This window comes from Sphaerodactylus townsendi, linkage group LG08, assembly GCF_021028975.2.
Source record: "Sphaerodactylus townsendi isolate TG3544 linkage group LG08, MPM_Stown_v2.3, whole genome shotgun sequence".
Lineage (NCBI taxonomy): Eukaryota > Metazoa > Chordata > Lepidosauria > Squamata > Sphaerodactylidae > Sphaerodactylus > Sphaerodactylus townsendi.
The window spans coordinates 74,465,688-74,485,668 of NC_059432.1; the positions used below are offsets into that span (position 1 = coordinate 74,465,688).

Sequence of the window (19,981 nt, forward strand, 5' to 3'; positions counted from 1 at the left end):
CCTGGCCTCTCAAAGCCTTTTCTTTATCCCTGATTTGTGCGCAGTAGTGGTGCTCTGCACGGGCTCAGAAGCAGTCTTTCCCCTTGCCCTGTACATGACTTTGCAAACAGATCCGGGGGCTCATTCTACCCGTCTTCTCACCATGCGCAGAAACTCCCTCTTCGGGACCCCCAACCCCCGCCGTTCCTTTTACAGGCGGCGACTGAAAACAAAGCCTGCCACAGCCGCCGCTTCCTCTGACCGACCCCCCCGCCCCGCCCGGACATGTTTGTGCGGCCGCCACAGTTACAGGAGTTGGGGCGGGGGGGAGTGGAATGGATACGGGAGTGGGGGGGGGGGGAAATAGGAGGAGGGGAAGGGGCTTCTTGCTGCCCACCCAATCCGCTTTCCGGTGACTCGAAAAAATAAGGACCGGCGAGCCCGGCGCGCCATTGCCAGCAGCAGCAGCAGCAGCAGCCCGCGTGAGGGGCTCCAGCTCGTTCCCCCAAGGAGGGTCGGCGCGGCCATCCCCACGTGGGGCCAGTTGGGGGCTGGAAGGGCGTGTGAGGGGTGGGGGGAGAGTCCCTCTCGCCTGTAGCGCCGGAGCAGGGAGGCTGGACAGCGGGGACGAGTGGGCAGTCCTTCAGCCGCCCCGCTTCGACGGTGCGCCAAGCCTTCGGTGGCTGGGGAGGGCACGCGAGCGCGTTGCCTGGATTGGCGAGGGCAGGTCCCCCTCTCCTCACCCGCCCCCCCCTCCAGCGTCTGACGGGGCTGTGCCCCGCTTTGGGGGTGGTTTTCTGTATCGTTTTTGGAAGAAACCGCCTCCCTGCCCGCCTCTGCCCTTCCCTCTGCTGCCGGGCTGGGTCTGGCCGCGGCGATGGGGGCCACTCTTTCTCCCGGGCTGGCAGCTAGGCGCGCTCAACCCTTTGTCCGAAACGGCGCGGCGAAACAGCGCCGGCGGCTGGACCGAGGCTGAGGACAGACAGACAGACAGACAGACAGACAGACAGGCGCGCGGGCGGAGGGAGAGCTTCGTGTCTGCGCCCCGGCCAGAAGTGGCCGCGCGGCGGCGGCGGCGGCGGCGGCACCAGCAACAATCTCCCGTAAGTAGCGTAGCGCCGCCGAGTTGCGCGGTTCTGTCTTTAGGCGCGCACCAGGCTGGCGCATGGAGCGGGCGGGAGGGGGCTTTCCCCGCCTAGCCTGCCATGGACGGGGCAAGGCGATGCTGCTCTTCACTGCTGGCTGCTCCACGTCGCATGTGCTCCTTTTCAGACCCATTGAACTTTCCCCTACGCAGCCCCCCACCCCTCCCCACGCGACATGTTTGGAATTGGAAACGGGGAGAGGGTGGCCATCGTTTTAAAGGGCCCTTCTAATGCTCCTTGAGACTGGAGCCTCATGAGACTAACTGAGCCGCTGGTTCCTTCCTTGCGATGGTCATTGCTTATATTCATTTGTAATATATCATACATGTCGTAAATTTGTGATTATGGATACAGACTGACACCGCAGGAGTAGGAGCAACAATGGCCTCGAGATTTCATGAGGAGTTTAGTTTTCTTTCCCATAAAGAGTTGGCTTCTCTAAATAACTCTGGTCGTCTTTATCTTTTTAATGTTTCGCCCTCGGAATAAGGGAATGGAATGGGATTTGGCGTAGCGGCTGGTAACTGGACTGGTGGGCTCCCTCGTTGGGTCCTGGAGGTTCTGAGTAAGTTTCCAAATGGAAGGAAGATGGATTTGGGTCAATGAACTTTTCAGAAACAAACATATTCCTGGTATGCGTACCTGGGGTGTCTTTCCGCTTTTGCTCAGGGACACCTCAGATGGCATAGGACTTACCAGGAATGATCTTAGGTCACGTCAACATGTGGTGCCTGCGACCTTAAATTAAAAAAGTTCCAGAGGGACAGGATCTCCCTTCCGCTCATCACAATTTTCAGTTTGTTGAAATGTTTGAACTGAAAATGTGAGAGATCACTGCTCTGTGTTAGAAAGAGCAACCTGGATCTATCAATACTGCTGTTGTTTCTGGAAAATCCGAGGAGCCCCACCATCTGTTGTGACAGAATAGGCGTCATGTTTTCTTCTTGAGTCTCCATTGTGCTCATTTTTGTGTCAAAAGGGGAAATAATTGCTTCTTTATTTTCTTATTAGTGGTGAGCACAATTTGCTGGGAAACTGGTCTAGCAGTCTCGCACAGCTTTCATTCATTTCAGTAGAGCTTGCTCTGGATTGCTCTTTAAACATACACGATTCTTTTCAGAAATACTTTCTCCCAGCCTACATGAAGGGGATTTAATGGAAATTTGGGATGTGAAGATCAGAATTGTACTTGCAAATCAGAGGGAAACATTCAGATACGTTTCGGCAAATGGGTTTCAGCTCCAAATATTTTTGTATTCAAGTGGATGGATTTGGCACCTCCTGTTGCTAGGCAGTGAGGAGAGTGAATTATAAAAAGACGTTCAAATTTGGGGCTAGGCACGTTTGGATTATAATAGGTTACCAACAACTGTCAACCAGTTTACTTTTTAAGGCTGCTGTCTTGCACACAGTTAGATATCAATAATGTAGCTGCATAAGATTGTGTTGTAAATTCTAAATAAAGAGCATGCACTCAGCTCTTGACTAGGATTTTGCCCCAACAGAAATTATAACATTGACCTGTAAGGTTGCTGTTACAGTATTGATATGATGAGCAACACAACAGTGTCAGAGGAGCAGCGAAGGGTAAGAACTTTGTAAAAGTACTGGCAGTTGAGAAATACTCTTCCACTAAACCTCTGGAGGAGTGATGTTAAGTTGCCTACAGTTTGGTGGCCAAGGAGTACTGTTACTGGACTGCTCCCTTTGCTACTCATGTGTGGCACAGCCAATGTGGAGTATTTCCCACTTACTCTGGGGAAAGATTGCATTCCCTGTTGTCTCCTGTGCATTGGAAATTCTGACAATGCAGTTGACTTCAGTAGGCTTACAAGTAACTGCTCGAGACTGCACTGTAAGAATCATGTGAACAGCAAGGAATCACACAAGGAAGAAATGGAGCTAGTGGCAAATTGTCCCAACTTTCTCAATTTTATGGAAAATATGTGAGACACAACTCATAGCAGTTCCAAGGTGCTTCTTTTTGTCTGAAATTTGAACTCACCTACTCTGATTCAGTATGTGCACACATAGGATCAAGTTACTTTGTAATGAATGATGTATATGATTGACTGTTGTGAGTTTTCGGGTAATGAAGCCGTGGTCTAGTAGGTTTTGCTGCCACTGTTTCACCTGCACCTATGGCAAACATCTTCAGAGGCATGTCACAATAAGATGTATTTCTCTCCTTGACATGTGTGTTTCTTTCTGTGCCACAGAGAGAAATACATCTTACCAAGACATGTATCTGAAGATGCCAGCCATAGATGCAGGTGAAATATTTGGAGCAAAAACTACCAGACCAGAGCCACACAGTCCAGAAAAACCACAACAGCCAGTTGATTCAGGTCATGAAAGCCGTCAACAATATATAAGATTATTTTGCACTCAGGGGGTGGAACTAAAATTTTAAAAAACTCATCAAAGACTGTTCTCAGTAAATGCATACTCAATTCTTTATTGACTTGAATTTTCATCCAACTGTTGTCCTCACAATTCATGCAGATTTTTTGTGTATCTTTAATTTTGTGATTCATGGTAGAGTGTGGTACTAAAAACTTCAGGGGTTTAATGCTCAAAATATAGGGGTAGAAGTTCTGCCAGTTAAATTAATGGGAGTAAAACTCTGGACAGAAATTATGAGTTTACTTTGAGAAGGTTAGTGAACCTGGCATATTACTGAAAACTATGAGATGAACTCAGCCATTTCTGTTTGTGAACATGAGAGAAAAAGGGAGAGGGTATAGTTACAAACACTGGATCCCACTTACTAGACTCTCTCTCTCTCTCTCTCTCTCTCTCTCTCTCTCTCTCTCTCTCTCTCTCTCTCTCTATCTATCTATCTATCTATCTATCTATCTATCTATCTATCTATCTATCTATCTATCTATCTGTGGGGGGGCACAACTGATGGGCAGCCCAATCCAGATGGGGCAGGCAAATGCACAGAGGGAACAACAAAGGGCGATGGCAATACATTTGCCCCTTTGTCAATGCAAGGGACACTCCCACTGACAGAAAGGGAACAGGTGCCAGGGGCCAGCCACCCCTCAGCTCCCTGGTGGCAAAACTGAAATTGGCCACTGTGAAGCAACACTGGCGTCCAATTGGATGCCAGTGGGGGTGAGGCAGGCCAAGGCAGTCCCAGGGGCAGAGCTGCCATTAGTTGGCTTCCACTGGCGTTCCAGTCCAGGAACTCCAGCCTCCAATACTTTTGTGTAGCTTAAGCCCATGTAGCCGAGGGAGTTTGAGGAGCAGGAGGATTTTTCGTTTTCCTCCCTTCTGCACTGTCCAAAGTCTAAAAACTGAAAATCAACAAAACCAGGCTACCAGTACTAAAAATACCACAACCAAAATCCAGAGACATTCAAAGGCAACTGCAATGAACTCCACCCAGATACATGCTAATGCAGTTGCAAATGTAATTGCTAGTGCAGTTGCAAATGGAAATACAAATTCGATTGCAAATATGAATGCTGATGCAGTAATGAATGTGATTGCAAACACAGGGTAAATGAGCTCCAACACTTGCAAATGTGCCTCACCTTCCCCCCCCCCCCCACACACACACACATGAGGTGGACAAAATATATACTGTACCATACAGTCTCTCCACACTGTGCCATGCAGAGAAACACATCTTGCTGTGACATACCTCTGAAGATGTCAGCCATAGATGTGGGCAAAAACTACTAGACCCATGGTGGCAAACCTATGGCACTCCAGATGTTCATGGACTACAATTGGCCATGCTGGCAGGGGCTGATGGGAATTGTAGTCCATGACATCTGGAGTGCCATAGGTTCGCCACCACTGTACTAGACCATGGCCACGTAGTCTAGAAAACCCACAGTAGTCAGTATTTAAGAAGAACTGCTAAATTCTTGTTTGGTAGAAGATCTACTCAATTCAAACTTTGTAGAATACTTCAGGGAGCAGCAGTGGCATAGGAGGTTAAGAACTCGTGTATCTAATCTGGAGGAACCGTGTTTGATTCTCTGCTCTGCCGCCTGAGCTGTGGAGGCTTATCTGGGGAATTCAGATTGGCCTGTACACTCCCACACATGCCAGCTGGGTGACCTTGGGCTAGTCACAGCTTCTTGGAGCTCTCTCAGCCCCACCCACCTCACAGGGTGTTTGTTGTGAGGGGGGGAGGGCAAGGAGATTGTAAGCCCCTTTGAGTCTCCTACAGGGGGGATATAAATCCAAACTCTTCTTCTTCTTCTTCTTCTTCTTCTTCTTCTTCTTCTTCTTCTTCTTCTTCTTCTTCTTCTTCTTCTTCTTCTTCTTCTTCTTCTTCTTCTTCTTCTTCTTCTTCTTCTTCTTCTTCTTCTTCTTCCTTCCTCACATACCACATACCACATTTTTATATATAGCTGCATGGAAAAAAAAACACTGTATGCCATCATAATGTGAACATAAAATAATGACTTGAATAATATATCTGTTTTTGTACTTGAGACTGCTTGTGAGGGACTGGCTGTTTGTCTGACCGTGCATATATTCCCCACCTCCCATTTCAGAGATAAAGGTAGCCTAGAACGCTTTTCCCGGACATGCTGGCACAAGTTTGTTTTATTCTTGCACTCCCTTCCTCTTCCCGTAATACCAGAGCCAAGACAGAAGTCTTTAACTGCAGTGTGTTGTGATATGGAAACTTGAGCATGTTGAGGTTTGTTTACTACTCACAAGCCCAAATTCTAAATCATAATTTAATTTTAGATTAGAATCCTGATGCTTCAACCATAAGCAAAACCAGTTTAATGAATCTGGACATCACAACATAATGTGGTTAGAGATTGTCTTCTTTCTTAGCTCTGTACGTTAGGGCCAGAGAGAGGAAGAGCATGAGCACATAAATAAACCATACTTGTTCTCATCATGAACAAAACTGAACTTGTACTCTGGGCAAGTGTTACCTTTTAAGAGGCTGTAACGATTTTAAAGATGATCATTCAGTTCTGTTCAGCCACATAAGTATGTGTAGTTGAGTGACCCTACGATGGTGCAAGAAAATTCTTACGTAATACAGCCTTTTTTGCAGTGGCTATATTAACAACAACAACCACCACCATCTGTTAAGTAACAATACACTTATTAAATTGTCGGGATAGAAGTAGTAGAAGCTGAGTAGAAGAATTGTCGGGATAGAAGCTGAGTAAAAGAATTTTCCATTTTACGAACAATGCAAAATTTTATTTTGAGTTGTGCAAAAGTAGACGGATTCTGTTATAAAAAATGGAATACTGCCATGAAGCATACGTTGCAGTACATGTGTCAGTTGTTAAGGTGCCATTGGTGTTCAAGGCATGCATGTCTGCCATGACATAAAATAACAAGAGATTACGATTTTTTTCCTCATTTACATGAAATAGCAAGATAAGGTAGTAATAATCTTAGAGTCACTTAGCAACAATAAAAGAAGCATTAGTATTGGCCACTTAATGTCAAATTTAATTTGCAGTTTCTCATATACAGTGTAGCATACATTGGGTTATTTGCTGCAGTTCCTCATGATATACTGGTAAATCTCAGCTCTTACGTTGTATTTTTTCCCCTTACTATCAGTTTGCAAAATAGCCTAGGAAAGGGGTAATTCTAGAAGCAGAGTATCAGTATAGTCCTAAACAGAGTTACCATGTTCTGAGCCCATTGGCTTCAATCGATTTAGAAGGGTGTGTCTCTGCTTTGAATGGCACTGTAAATCAGTTGCAAGATGTAGATATGACCTGTGTACTGTTACTTAAGAGTGTTGTATTGTGACTCAGTAGGAACTTCATGTACAACATCTTGCTGTAAAATATTTTTTGGTTGAGAAGGCATCTGTATTCCAAACCTGTCAATTAATTAATAATTTATAGCTGGATATCCTTTACTCTGCTAGCATCTCAATATAGATGCATTTTGAGAAACTGAAGAAAGGAGGACTTTCAGTATAAAAAGACAAAAACACATCATTTGTTTTTTATTCTGTAACATATTAAAATAAAATTACCATAATAAATAATTTATTCTTTATGTCATGGACACACTAGCTAAAACGTACCTTTTCAAATTATGCCCGTAAAGATTAAGCAATATAAACTGTGATTGATTAGTAATATCCCCAAATGCAAGATCCAGAATGGAAAACAGTGGGTGTGGGGGGGGGGAGGGGGGTTATAGAGTGCAAAGCCAAATCAATTGCACATGCCACCATTACAGTTTTTGGGAATTTTGAATGTTCTTTTCACAAATCTTGATCGCTTCTGTTCACCTGCAGTAAATTTAAAAAAAACTGAGCAAAGAGACAATTATGAACTTATAAACCTACATCATTAAAAGCAATGAAATGAAATATTGTTTCATGATTTTTGGCTGCATCTTGATTGATGCCAGCCATTCATACTTGAGAAGACTATGGTATTCTATCTGCACCACATAAAAGACAAATCCAGTGAGGACTTTTATGATATCAAAGAATTTATTTTAAAGATAAAGCTGCACACCATTACTGACCCATTGGGGTGATATTGCATCACAGTGTTAGTAGGCAGAGTATGTTTAAGGGGTTGTTTGCCATTGCCTTCCCTAGTTGTCTATACTTTATCCCCAGCAAGCTGGGTATTCATTTTACTGCCTTTGGAAGGATAGAAGGTTGAGTCAACCTTGAGCCAACTACCTGAAACTGAGGTTCATCAGGATCCTACCCAGGTTATGAGCAGATCTTTGACTGCAGTACTGCACCTTACCCCTCTGCACGACAAGGCTTTATGTTTTACCCAGTACAAATTAAAGGTTATCCAAAAGGGACACCATTTCAATTATCAGACAAACCTGAAGAAAAGGTTATTCTGCTGCCTGAAATGGTATCCCTAACCAACTGTAATTCCATGCATGAACTGGTAGGCCGTTTCTGCACGTTTTTCAGCCGCCCAGTTTCCACGCCAAGAGTGCTGGGCGGGCGAGGTGAAGTCTGCTCGCGATGCAAGCATGCTTAACGGGCTGCCGGAGGTCGGCAGATCGGCAGGCGGCTCCGCGAATCGGAGCCGCTTCTGCGCTCTATGCCGCCCCATTCATCGGAAATCCTCACGCTTGTATGGGCGCCACAGCCTCGCTTCACGCTGCCCTCCGACCCCTGGAGGTCGTGGAGGACAGTGTGGGCGGGGCTGTAACGCCCCGCAGGTGACGCAAGGAGGACACCGTGGAGTGGGCGGAGACGGGAGACAGCTGCCGTTTCCGGCGGCGCCGTTCGGCATCAAGCCAGCAGGAAGACGCCTTTCCCAACAACAACCCTTTAAAGGGGTTGTTGTTTAGGCGCCTCTGACGCCGCCCCCCTGGGGAGGGAAGAAGAGTCAGGTCGCCGCTAAGCTTAACAGGGTCGCCGCCACAGCTGTGTTGCAGCAGCGGCGCCTGTGCGAACGGCGGCCTGGGGGCGCCTTTTTTGGCGCCCCCAGGCCGTCATAAATGGGCCGTGCGGAAACGGCCTTAGTGTTTTATAATTCAAGCAGCTGCTGAAATCCTGGCTGGGAGCATTTAAATAAATTCAAAGCCATCTGTATGCCTGGCCAGGAGACAGAGATGCTTTCTTAACCCCAAGCCACTTGTGTAGGTGGTGCAGGCAATTAAAAATGAAGATATATGTCTGTTTCACAGTCTATCAGAGGTTCAGCTCTGTTTAATCAGTTGGATTTGATCATCTGCTGACACCTGCTCTATTAAAGGTACTGAAATTCATCAGATAAACAAGAGTTCAGGGAGCACCAGTTATTTTGAAGGGATTTTAGCAGTTTGCACTGAGGCTGAAAGTTTTTTCAAATGACTTCCATAGCAGTGGACTTTGCTTTGGGAGCCATTTTCTATTCCGTTTTGATCTCTTGCACTGTTTTTTAAAATTATGATTCACACATAGAATGATGCAGTATTGCACTGCAGCAATATATTGAAGAACCAGTATATGCGCTAAATACCAGAAAAGACAGTCTAGAATAGAGATTCTAAAGTTTGAGCTATAAGAAGTGAATTCTCATGTTTGAGCTGAAAGAAGAGGCAGAGATGTACCCTCCTTTCAGTGCTTCATGCAGCTATCTGGTTTCATTTCCTGGGGTAAGTCTTGGATAGCAGTACAAGAGGCTGGACATTAATGCTTTGCATTGCTTATAAAGAGGGTTGGGGTTGTTTGGTATGCTCCCCAGTTTTATTTTCCACTAGCGGGGCCCAGCCACGCGTTGCTGTGGCATTTGTCCTTCTCATCACAGTCCGCAACTCACACAGATGTCCATGCAGGTCCAGTGATCCGCAGCATAGCCTTTTGAGGTGGTCAAATGGAATCCCTCTTTCCCTTTTCAATTCACATTGTTATATGGTGGTGCCTTGTGTTTTTAGTATAAGGTAACCCTTTCCATTCCACAACGGAACTGTCCAGAGTGCGAATCCCGCTGTCCATGAAGCTGGTTGACATGCACAGTCCTGGCTTGGGTAAGGCAGAACTGGGGCAAGGAGGTTATCCCAGTCAGGCAGCAGAGGCAGGGGGGGTGAGGCGCTCAGATCGAGGCCAGCTCCCTGGGTTCTTAAAGGGCCACGTGCAAAAGAAGCGGAGCCAGTAGTGTTGGTTCGCCCCCACCCCATGGATTTTCTTAGAAGAAAAAGGCAAACTCCACCTTGCTTTTAGTAAAAGAGAGCTGTGGTGAATATGGGTGAGGAAGTGGGTAAGTAGTGGTTGGATGTGAGGGAGGGCAGAGTGAGGTGTGTGAGGATGAGCTGGATGTGTATTGTGTGGTAGCAGTGGGTGAGGCACAGAGAGTGAAAGGTACCTGCGTGTGAGGGGGGGAACCCCACCTGACGTCTCACAAGGCAAAGTGTGTATGTGTTTCACTTCCACTCGTATTACCTAACAGCATTACCTATTTACTGTTTTCACTGCTCATCTCTGCCCATCTGCACGAACATTCTAAGCCCTCATACCAAGCCCCCAGGCCACAGACAGGCTGCACGAACATTCTAAGGGTGACAGTTAAACAGGCAGCTTCATGACCTGGTGTGCCAGGAAAAAGACGTTTTACCTGGCTTAGGTATGGATTTTCGGCAATTTGAAGGTCCGATTACCTGCCCGCAACAGGGAGGAACGTCATGTGAAAATTTGGGGGCAATCCGTCCAGCCGTTTTGGCGTTAGAGAGTGACTAACAAAGTCACTGTTTGCTTTATATATATATAGATTAGCACTGGGGAGCATTCTGGGGCATGCTCCTTCCCTATAATTTATCTTCTCTATAGACTATGGACAAGAGACCATTTCAAAATAAGTCATTAAATCTTAGTTTGGCTCAAGTTGCATGCAGGCCGGTTCTGGATAGACCACCTGTGTCAGTGACTGCATGGATAAACAAGAAGTGGAATGAGGAACTAGTCAACATGACATGTTGCGCCACCCACACTTGCTGTCTAGTTTAATAAAAACCAGCATAAAGACTTCTTGATTCCATTGCTGTCAAAGCTGTTTAAATTGCTTCATTATATGGAAACACACCCAAAGAGGAATCCACTGAACTCTGAACTACTACCATTTCTTGGAAAGCTAAAAGTGTGTTAACTTGACATAGGTAAGTATGCTATTTTCTTTTCTGACAATGGCTTGGCTCTTTTAGGAGTTGCACAATGATGAGAAATTCAGGACTCTTTTCTGACTCACTACAGCTCCATTGACAAAGAAAGATGCTATTCCTATAACCAAGCCCTGAAGGTCTTAGAAATGAAGGCACCAATCTTGGATTCCGCACAGCGTAAATATAACATCTTTAGGATGTTATAAAAAGATCCATTTGGGAATTTTTTGTTCCCACAACATGGGAAAATGTGAATGTTGCCAGCCAAAATTGATCTTTTTTCCTACCTGCTGCATGTAACTCTTGTCAATTGCAAGGTGGCACAGAGCATTTTGTGTGCTTCAGTGGATTCTCCATGGAGATTCCCCACAGAGGTTTCCTCTGTTTGTGGTTCATCCATTTGCTACTTCACTGTAAAAAGTAGATGAATAAAGTTTGTGTTGCCTAGTGATCCTGTGTACATGTCGTTTTTCCTTTTTTGTTTTTGTTTGTTTTGTGGGGGATGTCTGTGAAGTTACAGCAATACAAACATGCACATATTTCAGCTTCTCTAATTGTGTTGCTGTAGCTTTGCAGACATCCCCCTCAAAACAAAAGCAAAAAAGGGAAAATGACAAACTTTATTAATCTATTTTTTACAGCAAACATGAGCTGCAAGCAGAGGTTGAAACCTCCATGGGGAATCTACTGAAGCACAAAAAATGGCCAGCGTGAGTGGTGGAAATGAAAGTAAAAGGTTTGGGTGGGAGAAATAAAGCATACAGGAATCGTCTTCAGTCAGGGTTGGGGGAAAAGATCACTAGTTTAGTAATTTTTGAAAAACCCAGGTTGACAGGAATATAATGGGCTGAACTCCTTTTGGGGAAGAGAGCTGTGTGAAGTTCTTCCCCAAAATGCTGTTTATAACATCCTAAAGACAATATTTGTGCTGTGCGGAATCCATCAATGACACTTTATTCAAATAAAAGGAGCTCCAACAAGTGAAAGGACAAGGACTGACCCACTCTCTGGTGGCCAGACATTTTATGCGAGGCTGGGAGCAATAGGGATACATGCATAGAATATTCTTCTAGATCTTTCTATCCATCCTATATTAATACTCCTAGTCTTCTTTTCAAACTTTCTTCTTATCTGGGTTGCTAGCTAGCTCATCCATATTTCCACAGCACCATCTGCAGAGCTTTAGAGAAAGAAATGTACCATTTTTTCTGAAATACATGGCCATCACAATAGATCTTTTCTCTCACATTTCACTTTTTTCCTAATTTCACTGTTACTTCTGCTTAAGGATTTCAGCTACCTGTATTTTCAACTAGAACTTTTACATTCATTTTCAGCTAGAACTATTTAAAATTGATGCTTTTGGTCCTTGTCTGTCAGTTCCTTCTTTGACTCCATGTCAGTGAAGCAGAATATGAGTCACTATGTTGTTTCTGCATTTGTAAAGTATTATGATACTATTACACAGAAGGAAGCGAAAGCTTAAAAATTACAGAAAATATATCAATCACATAAGGAATACATTGGATACAACAACAGAGTATTATTTCAATTACTACAAACCCTGCCAAGACAAGGCATTTTAGTCATTGAAATCTGGTAACCAGCTAGTTAACCAAGACCATCAAAATTTCCAAACAGGTCATTATTTGGGATGCCAGATTTCATGATATACTGGGTGGGATTGACTTTATTTGGTCTCTAGACCCCTCTCAGACCTGTAAGCCAGCAGAGCTTACATTGGAAATACAACACAATTTTTGCAGTATTCTCCCCTATGTGGGAGTTGGAGGATTTTTTTAAAAAAAACCAACAACACTTTTTTGGACTTCCTGCACCCTGTGGAGCACGCAAAGTGGTCAAGCAGCACTGTCCTTGTCCACCTCAGTTCTTGATTGCGCTGTTAATTTTGCAAGAGTTTTTGTTCAAAGGTGTCATAGTGTATTTGAATGATGTCCTCATTTATTCTGCCAATGAGCAAGATCATATTGCACTCGTTAGCAAAATCTTACAGAAATTGCTGGACAATTCTCTCTACGTGAAGCTATCTAAATGTGATTTCCACAAAGAGAAATTAGACTTTTTGGGCTACCGTATTTCGGCATGGGGCTTGGAAATGGATCCTACCAAGGTGGCAGCTGTAGTTGATTGGCCATCTCCAACCACCCGTAAGCAACTTCAATCCTTTCTTGGCTTTGCCAACTTCTACCGGACTTTATCTCTGACTTTGCATTGTTAGCAACTTTTAAAAATGAAGGGGAAGGGCCCTTACCGAACTTTTAAAAATGAAGGGGAAGGGTCCTGACGCAACTCGACCAAATGCTCATTTACAATGGTCCCCCACCTGCCAAAAGGCATTCGATGCACTCAAACGAGCCTATACCACTGAATCCGTATTGCGGCATGCTGACCCCTCCCAGCCTTTTATTGTACATGTCGATGCTTCCAACTCTGCTCTTGGTGCTGCGTTGCTCCAAAGGGATGACCAGGGTTGCTTACACCCGTGCGCCTATTTGTGTAAAAAATTGTTGGATGCAGAACTCAACTGGACTGTTGGTGATAAAGAAACTGGGGCGATTAAATTGGCTTTAGCTACCTGGAGGCATTGGCTTGAAGGGGCTGCCCATCCCTTTGAGATCTGGACTGATCATAAAAATCTATCAGCCCTCTCTACACCAGGACGTTTGTCAACCAAACACCTATGATGGGCGGATTATTTCTCACCATCCACTTTTTCCCAGGAGCGTCCAACAAACTTGCTGATGCATTATCCCACCTTGCTGCAGTTGATGGAGGCATGGAATTATGGGAGGAGCATCGGATGGTGCTTACACCGTCCCAACTGGGCTTTGCCATAACTCATTCGCAGACACGCCTCCAGCACGGCCCCTCCAGTTCATCACTACCCGCACCCCCCTCCTCTCTACTATCTTTCTTCCTTGACGCTGGCAAGCTTACGGTTGCACCGGAAGAGGGTGGACCTTCTCTGCAGATGAAAGATTGCTTATGATGTAAAGGTAACTGTTTGTGTCCCCCCTTTAAGTAAAACAATAATGCAACAGGGTCATGATTCTAAATCTGCTGGTCATTTGGGCTTTTTGAAAACCTTCATCTGTTTCGCCGGAAGTTCTGGTGGTGGACCATGCGTAAGGATGTTGAAGCCTACGTTCGGGGCTGCCCAGTCAGTGCTGCCATGAAATCGGCTCCTGGTAAACCACATGGACTGTTGCAACCCATCCCTGCCCCTAAGAAACCATGGCGTGTTATTTCCATGGACTTTATTGCAGATTTGCCTGAAAGCCATGGAAAAACTGTGATTTGCATGGTAGTGGATTTATTTTCTAAACAAGCTCACTTTATTCCTTGCACCTCAATTCCTTCTTCTCCCCAGCTGGCTAAGATGTTCATTTAGCATGTCTACAGGTTTCACTCAGCCCCACTCAAAATAATTTCTGACAGGGGCCCATAATTTGTCTCAAAGTTTTGGAAAGCCTTTTTAGAACTTTTAGCGGTGGAGCAAGGTTTGACGTCACCTTACCATGCCCAATCTGACGGCCAATCCAAACACTCTAACCAAACCCTGGAACAATACCTGAGATGTTACACCAATTATCATCAAGATACCTGGGTCGATTTGTTACCTTATGCTGAATATGCTTATAATAATGAGGTGCATAGCAGACTGGCACATTGCCCTTTGACGTTGTCAGTGGGCGATCAATTCAGCCTCTTCCTTTTCTTGGCCAATCACCCTCTGGTCCCCCAGACCTTCAACAATGAGTTAAGCACATCACTGATGGCTTGGATCCTATTCCAGTCAGCTAAGGATGCTCAAAAGAAACAGGCAGACAAGCATCGCCAGCCTATGACTTTGCATGAGGGGGACTGGGTTTTCTTGTCCACCAAGAACTTATGGGACATTCACAAATACTCTAAGCTTGGCCATAGGTTCATTGGGCTGTATTAATAAAGTGATCAATAATGTGACTGCTCGCCTTGATCTGCTTAAGGCTTTAAGTAAAATTCACCCTGTGTTTCATTCCAGCTTGCTAAAAAAGGCTCCTGTTTCTGATGCCTGGCACCCACAACCTGCATGTCCAGCTCCTCAGATGATTGATGGTGATCTGCATTACGAAATCCACAAAATTTTGGATTGATTGATTGATTGATTGATTGATTGATTGATTGATTGATTTATTGCTTAAACTTTTATACCGCCCCATCCCCGAAGGGCTCTGGTGGTGGACCATGCATAAGGATATTGAAGCCTACGTTCGGGGCTGCCCAGTCAGTGCTGCCATGAAATCGGCTCCTGGTAAACCACATGGACTGTTGCAACCCAACCCATTCTCACTTGCATCGTAATCGTGTCCAATATTTGATTTCCTGGGTGGGCTATCCCCCCGGCCATGATGAATGGGTGTATGCTTCTGATGTTCGGGCACCTGAACTCATTAAAGCATTCCATACGGCCTTTCCTGACAAGGGGGGGCCTTAGAAGGGGCCTTAGAGGGGACGGAATGTTGGGGTGGCTTAAGTACAGGGGGAAATTTGGTCTGTGTGAATATGCTGTGTGAAACTATTCTTCTGCTGTTTCCTGGCTGCTTATCTCTCCTCTGCTCAGCTAGTGAAGGCCAAATATTTTGGTCTGTAGTGCATCTGTGAGGTTGTATCGTGGGAGGGGGAATTGGGCTTGCTAGTTACTTTAAAATAGATACGTTCTGGCTGGGGCCGCCAGAGATGTCTTTGTACTGTGCTGGACTAATCTTACCTGCAGTAAAGGAACCATGGTTAATCAACAACTGTTTCAATTGAATGGTTTAAGGATGTTCTGACACCTCTGAAGATGCCATCCACAGATGCAGGCGAAATGTTAGGAACAAGATCTACCAGCCTACAGCCACACAGCCTGGAAAACCCACCACAACCAGTTGAATCCGGCCGTGAAAGCCTTCAACAATACCAGTATATTCTCTTTTTGAGCCATGCTAGAGGTAGGGAGTATAAAAATCATTGTTGGGTTTCTGAACACAGAGTTTAAAGATGACATTTTGTCCATCACAAGGATTAGTTTTATTCTGTGTGTTCTTCAGTAAAATGTTCTAATTTAGCTCTAATTCCCCAGGCTAGTGTGACCTCATCAGATCTTGGTTAGTATTTTGATGGGAGTTTACCATGGTTGCTACACAGAGGCAGGCACAGGCAAACCACCTCTGAATATGTCTTAAAAACCCTACAGGGTTGCTATAAGTTGCCTCTGACTTGATGGCACTTTTCTACCACCACCACCACGGCAATTATTTTAAAGGACCCATAGTTCTATAGAATACTGTACTACAGTTTCACAGAGCAACTTTGAAACTTCTGTGATAAACAGGAAGCATGTTTGTCTTGTTCTGGTTGTTTTCTCATTTCTTTGGCTATATTTGGTCCATGCATGGTTTGCATCTGTGGGTGGATAGGTCAGGTGAGATATGCAAGACAAGACTCCATTTAGACCCATTAAGTTCATTAAAGAAATCCAAAAACAGGAAACATAGACACACTTCCTGTGTACCATGCATAACACTGCTCAGAGTGTTCCCTATTGTCTCAGTATTATTTTTGTGATAACAAACCCACAACTGCACTTTGTTCTTATCTTTTCTGCTCCTTGCTCAAACAGAAGTGTCCAGAACAGTTGTTTGCTCTTGTTCGTTGATGCAGGCATGCAGCATAACTCAGAGTATGTCTCTTATTTAGAATGGCCATTTTCAATCTGCTGGCTGTTTATTTTGTCATAATTTTGAAGAGCAGTTTCATTTTGATGTTGATTTAGCCAGTGCAAGGCTCTCTTGTGGCTTCATTAAATGCAAGTGTTTATATGGCTGGAAGTTCCCCAAAGAACAATGAATCAAAGGAAATATGAATTATTACTTTTTGTTTAATTTTAATTTCCACTCTGCTGTAAGATACTAAAAGATGTCACTAAAAGATGGTTAACCTTAAACTGAGTTAATTGTTGTCATATTTTCCATCCTGCTACTGTGTTTCCCCGAAAATAAGATCTACCCCGAAAATAAGCCCTATCATGATTTTTCAGGCTTTCCGGAGGAGGCTTAAAATATAAGCTGTCCTCCAAAAATAAGCCCTACTGGTAGTTACAGATTAGGATGGTGTGATCCAGCAGGGGGCTCCCTGACAATGAGGATGCAGCACGTGATGGGGAAGCAATGGGGCTGCCAAGAATCCGCCTTAATGAATTGTGAAGGTACCGTATTTCCCCTAAAGTTAGCCCTTCCCCGAAAATAAGCCCTAATTCATCTTTTGGTGCAAAAATTAATATAAGACCCTGTCTTATTTTTGGGGAAACATGCTATCAGGTGTCCATTCAATTGATGGAGAATCACTTTGGCATTCCTACCTTCAGCAAGAGTTTCAGACACAATGCAGGCAGAAATCTTTCCTGACCAGCAGGAGAAGGTAAGCCAGCTGGGGAAAGCGGGTGGAAGGTGCCACTTTTGAAAAACCTCGCTCGTGCGGACTCCTCCCCAGGGACGTTGTTTTTGCTGTCCCTGGGGCACTGTTTTCCGCCTGTGCAGAAACAGCCTCAGTTACCTAGCTAGACTTTGACAGGAGCTGTTCATTATCCATTTTGTGTACCAGATTTTTATGCTTACTTTACAAACTGTTCTCCCTTTCTACTACCGTAGTAGTACAATCTAACTGCACCTTCTTGGAAGTAAGCCACACTGAACCATATTTCCAGGTACAGATACTAGTAGATCATAAAAGAAAATGAAAACTTCTTGGATAATGTCAGGATATACCACAACAAGGTAAAGTGTTCAAAACCCAGGGAAACAGTTAATCCTGTAGAAATAAGTTGTTTACAGCCCTCTTGGTTCAAAATCCAAAACCAAGAACACATTCTACATAAGACCTACCAACATAACTTTTTTTTAAAAGTATGTATACTTTCAAGTCCGTACACACTTATCATACTAGATGTTACAAAAATAAAGGGGCAGGGGGATACTCATGTCTCAGGCCTTGATCTTGAGACCTGTTAATATCCTCATTCTGTGGTTAGTGTTGTGTGCAGCTGCCAGGAAGAGGGGAGGAAACAAATCAAGCAGTTCTGTTTTTCTGATGCACATACGCACAGCAAATGAACAGGAAGTCTGCAGAGTAGACGCTTGTAAGATATACAAAGATGGCAGAGGACACAGTGGTGAACCTTTAGCACAATTTTTGTAGCTGTGTCACCAGGAAAGTTACCTGCCCAGCATACAGAATTTACATTAGCCATTGTCAGTCTCTACCAGATATGTTGAGAACACCAAATAAGGATTTTAGTAGCAGATATGACAAAAGAAATCCATGATATAAGAAATCCATGGCTCTTACCTCATAGGCTGTTGGGCCAAGGAGTTTTGGTTTATATTCTGCTATTCTGGCTTAAGGTTAATAATTAATATCTACACTTCTACCAGAATGTTATACAATCTGTATTTATAGCGTCTGGGGTGCAGAATTTTCTCATGGTATTATATTATTAACAACCTGGGGCACACTGTGGGCTAGAAATCTATTTAAAGAAAAATATTTCATGAATAGATTACATTTACAAAAATAAAATATTGTGTATTAATCTATGAACGCATCATGTTTTGCTCCTAGATGCTATCATTTTTGTATGAAGATTTTTTGGACATGTCAATTAAATGTGGTATACCAGCTGCAGTTGAACATTTTAAATTCTAACTGATCTCAGCTGATGAGTTTTTATAGGGAACTGGCATTCTAGTAGTAAGGGCCAAATTATTTTCTTCAGAGCTGTGAGTAGTTGTCATGACATGGGTGTTTGGTTGTGAGTTAAACTAAGTGAAGAAAACATTTGATTACTTTTAGAGAATTTGACCTCATAATCTGTACATTAAACTAAAAGGGTTGGATTTCAATTATCATTTCTTAATTTAATGTTGTTTGTGTGATCTTCATGGTAAACTTTAAGAAGCTAAGGAATCTGTAAAACTGCTATGTGTGATGTAAAAATCTCTGCTGTCTTATAATACAACTTGCAATTGTATCAGTCCCATTTGTTATCTGTGCCCTTGTTTGTTTATTGAGGGAAAGTATATGCTGCCTTTCCTGAGACCTGCTGGGGGTGGCTCACCATGTAAAAATAGTACAACAAAATAAAAAACCCTAAAATAATGACAGTAATAACTATTAATAAGAATTATTAATAGTAAATTAGCCGGGAAATAAAATACATAAAATATTCATAAAACAGTCCTCAAACTAGCAGCAGATCCTAAAAAAAGCTAAAAAAGAAAAAGAAAAAAAAAGAAGAAAAGAATCACTTCAGTTAAAAGTCTAAAATAAATGTCATAGTATGGTGCCTAAATGAAGTAAGGTATATGCTAGACAAACCTTGAAAGGGAGGGCATTTAGTAGTGAACTCGTTGTGCTCTTAGAGAAGGTTTTTTTGGGGACAGGTTGTGAGGGAGTGGACTTGATTTTCATCTCCTTCCTAGGTTGACTTTTCACACCCTCAAATTCCAAGAGAGATACTGGAACATTTCTCTGTATTGGCAATTAATACCTAAACACTATTAATCAGTTGCTGATTCACAATAGGATCTTATCTTTGATACAGGATCAAAGGATTTTTTTTTAAAAAGAAGCCTTTAGCTGAAGGGTCTTGTCAAAGACTTATTGACAGTGTAACTTTATATTATATCAATATTATATTACTATATAATATATTAATGTTAATGTTATATCAACTTGATCTCCCTTATGCAAGATAAAGAAGAGAATGACCTCATTCCCAGCCCTAAGTAAGTGGAAAAGAAGCTTAAATTAGATTTAAAATGATATTTGTACTGAATAGAAGTTTTCACTCTGCTCACGACAAGTAAATGTAGATTACTTGCAACTAAGGCTGTTTCTGCACTGCACAATTATACCGGATTACAATCTGTATCTTACAATCTTACTTGTAGAGAGAAGAAAATGGGGACTTTTGGGGACACCGCTCCTGATCAACCCAGGCAAAAAGGCACCCGGTTGATACCATGAGCAGGAAACGTGCTTGGGGGAACGTTTTGGGAAGGGCAGGCTGCAATGGTCAGCGGCTCAGCAGAGTTGAAAACTGACATGATGTCAGTTGGTGAGTAGTGTTTGTACAGTAGCTGGTTCACTGTGAGATTTTTGAAAAGAATCGCCAAATTGGCAATTTTTGAAAATCCCAGGTTGAGGAAAATATTACGGGACAAACCTGCTTT

The 19,981-nt window shown here is 43.6% G+C and overlaps 1 protein-coding gene across 3 annotated transcripts in view; it reads left to right on the plus strand.

Moving 5' to 3' along the window:
* The first annotated feature begins 208 nt into the window (after positions 1-208).
* Positions 209-19,981, plus strand: part of ST6GAL1 (ST6 beta-galactoside alpha-2,6-sialyltransferase 1) — a 74,338-nt gene continuing 54,565 nt past the window's right edge. For all 3 annotated transcript variants that reach the window (XR_007245244.1, XM_048505376.1, XM_048505375.1), the window contains exon 1: positions 209-1,082. The gene's annotated coding sequence lies outside the window, so the exon portion shown is untranslated. The remainder of the gene's footprint in view (positions 1,083-19,981) is intronic.